This window comes from Eptatretus burgeri, chromosome 11 (genome assembly GCF_056783735.1).
Source record: "Eptatretus burgeri isolate ZD-2024b chromosome 11, Ebu_testis_v1, whole genome shotgun sequence".
Taxonomy (NCBI): domain Eukaryota; kingdom Metazoa; phylum Chordata; class Myxini; order Myxiniformes; family Myxinidae; genus Eptatretus; species Eptatretus burgeri.
In genome coordinates this window covers 18,581,613-18,585,236 of record NC_140971.1, presented here as the reverse complement: position 1 = coordinate 18,585,236, position 3,624 = coordinate 18,581,613, and positions in this window count along the sequence as shown.

Below are 3,624 nucleotides of genomic sequence, written 5' to 3'. Positions count from 1 at the left end.
CGCGGCCACTCGCAGCTCGCGCACTTTACACCTGCCCGTGACGTCATGCAGCTGCACGTGTTCCTCGTCCCTCCTTGGACGGTACCATCCGGCAGGGATACCCCTCCTGCCGGATTCCAACCCCACGTGCAGCCATGACGTCACCGTGCGCATAAAAAAAAAAAAAACACAAGCCCCACGTCTCGAGGGGTTCCCCACGCGAACACATGTGCTTTGCCCGTTGGAGCTTAACACACACGATCGCGTGGAGAACCCGTCCGGTCCAAATCCATTATCCTGCCTAAACTTTGTCCGTCCGCGGGATCGGCAAATCCACCGCGTGCGTTTCCGGACCGGGACTTCACTCTCGCAAGCGAGCACGTGGCGGCCTCGTGCGTTGCACAGCACGGACCTCGTGCTCACTGCTGGGTGAACCCGGCACGGTCCCCGAAACAACTACAGCCGCTACCCGGCTTTCTTTCTTCACATGTCTCCGTCGTCGCCTCCATTCCACCCACGCACACCTGCGTGTTACGACGCTCACACACCATTCCATTACATTCACACCGGGAGACGCGGCTGCGTGCTCCCGCATGCCAACCGACATCTCCCTCACATACCGCTCTCTCACACACACGGTCTCTCTTGTATAAACCATACCACTCACACGTGGTGCTCCATTCATACAAACCACTCCACTCACACCCGCGGGGGCACTCATCCGGGGTGCCTCATCCACACTGGCCGTTTCATCCACACACACGGCCTCACTCACACACGCGGGGGCACCCACCCGCGGTGCCTCATCCACACTGGCCGTTTCATCCACACACACGGCCTCTTCTACTTGCGGTGCCCCTTTTACACACGGCGTGCTGGGAAGCATGTACACCGGCACAATCGCCACCACACCACTCACACACGGGGTCGCTTCCACACACGGGGACGCACTCACGCCTTGCACCACACACACAGGGACAACCACACTGGGGATTCGTGTCCCCACAAGGGTCTCCGGGGCCTCTATACCCCCAAGCTCTCCGTGCACCCGTTCGCAGCACTCCTCCCCTCAACCTCGCAAAGCACGACCGAACTCACCTGGTCGTGACTCGCCTCAAGGGGGCATACTCCCTCCCCTCGTTCCTGGAGGAGGCCATCCAGGTGCTCGCACTGGGTCCCTACACGCTCCGCGAGCTCACCCCCATTGTCCTCCACGACCTCTGTGTGTGTCTGTGCGTCACTTACCCCGTCTTCATCGTGCAGTCTTCCCTCTATCGTTCCTATCTCCCGTGTCTCTGCCAACTCAGTCACCTCTTCACTCTTTACCTCCCTTGTCTCAACTATTATTATTTCCTTTGTCGTCACCTCGTGTCTCGTCTCACACGTTTTGGTCTCCCCATTTAATTTTTCCCTTTCGGTCATCGTCACGACCCTCGCCCAACACGTCCCCCGAATTATTTTTTCACCCGCCTCCACCGCGGGCCCGACAGCCGTTGCACCCCCTTCCAGCTCGTTTGCTCCCACACGTGGAGTCGCCATTTTTATCTCCCTGGTCACGGCCTTCATGCCCGCCTGCAGGCATCGGCCCATGTTCTGCGTCTCACCCTGCAGCTTTTTCGTTTCGTTTATAAATTCATTTGCGTTTGTATCCATCCTCGTTTTCACTTCGTCCATTTGCTTGTTCATTCCGTTCATTTCGTTTTTCATTTCATTTGTGTATGCATCCATCTTTTCGTTCATTTGCTTGATCATGTTCGCTGTCATTTCCGCCAGCATGGCGCATAGCTGGGCCATGTCGGGTGCGCTTGGGTGAGCCGTTTCGGCAGGGGTTGGGGAAGGGTTTTGGTGGAGAGGGGGAGGGGAGGTGTCATACACCGCGGCCGCTGCCGCACCCATTTCGGGCTCTGGGTTCAGTTGGGCGAGTTCGTTTTCCTGTACAACCAACATTTCCTGCACGGGGATTTCATCCTGAGCCATGGATTCTACACATTCTACATCCATTTCTAATACCCCCGGCTCCCGCTCGCCTTGAGACGCCATCTTGCTTCTCTTAAAGGGTTAATTTAGCTCGCTCGTAATTTGGAGGGAATCGGGGGTCGCTCCTCTCACCCCTGGACCGATTCCCGTGAATTTAGCCGGAGACAGGAGAGCCCGTTTTCCCGTTCTCCGATACCAGTGCCGCGAGGAGGGCGATGGGTTTGTATCGCACGACCTGACACCAGTGTTGCGGATTCGCGCCCGCCGGTGTGCTGACGGCCACGTAACTCGAATCGCGGCACGTCGCCCACCGGACGGACAATCCAGTCGTGACCCTCTCGGACTAACGCCGGGAACCAGTCACGGGTGGACCTTTCGGTCTCACCGCGATCGTGCCAATCGGCCCCCGCGTGGGATAGGGTTGCTCGCCAAATTCGACCTACCTAAGTACCCACGGAGGGTAGACCGGGCGATCGCACCTCGCCGCAGGTCGACTTCGGACACGGGCCACTTAAGCGACCCGTTCCGTACTATCGGGATAACCGAGCGGTGTTATTCGTCGGCCTCGACGGTTCGATTAATTATCGGGCGTCTTAGCCCACGACCAACCCTTTACGTGAAGCAAGATGGGGATTCAATGAAAGAAATGATGAAGCGAAGCGGGAAAACAGTTCAACAATAAGCACATTTATTTCGCGATGAACGGAAAGCACACATATACAATTCCACCAAAAGCACATGTAAAAGAAAAAGACAATGCAATATACACAAAAAGCAAATGCAACAATGCAGATCTATCCGACTACCGGGCACACGGCAACACTTATACAATTTTACTTCACAGACGGCGCCGACAACACATATTCCCAAAGCAAAAGAAAAGAGAACCACCCTCCAGGATGAGGGGGGTAGGCGGGCCTGGGGCCGAGACCGTGTCGGGCCTACCCGTCTGATGATGAGACGCGGAGCGGCAGTGGTGCCTCAACTCCGCGGGCCTCGCGGACAGTGTCTGGTAGGGGGTGGGAAGGGGGCCCCCTTTGTCGCACTATCTCAGCGCGGGGGGAAACAGGAGGGGGTTGCTGATGCTCGGGGAAAGGAGGATTTCACCCTGTCTCGGGTCCCGCGGCGAGCGTCTCCTCCTCCACCTCGGTCGCGTTGCTGGCCTCTCCCTGTGCCGCTCCCGGCACTGACGCGAGCACCCCCTCGTCCGCCTTCGCCGCCGTCACCTCTCCCCAGCTCCGTCCTCTTCACTCCGACTAGTACCACTTCTTTTCAGCTCCACCGACGACTCTCTTGAATTCCGCACACTCAACTTCCCACTTCCAACTGAACTCTTACTCAACTTCCAACTGAACTGCCGTTTATATAAGCCCCGTGGCTTCGCTCTTTTACCCTTGACCCTTTGCCTCCGACCCTTCACCTGGCTCCCCATTGGCCCGAGGAAAAGTGGGCGTGAATGCTTTTTGATCCATGAATTTGCATATAGCGACCGCCCTCCAACGCCCTGGAGGCGGGGCCAAATCGCCCCTCGCTCACCGATTGGACGGAACAAAAGTGGGCGTGAGTCGTTTTTGATCCGTTTTTCTGCGGAAAGTCCGTGATGTTTTTGAACAGGCTGCTCGGTGCGCGCCCCGCACGAGTCCAGCATCGGTGCCCACGAGTGGCGCG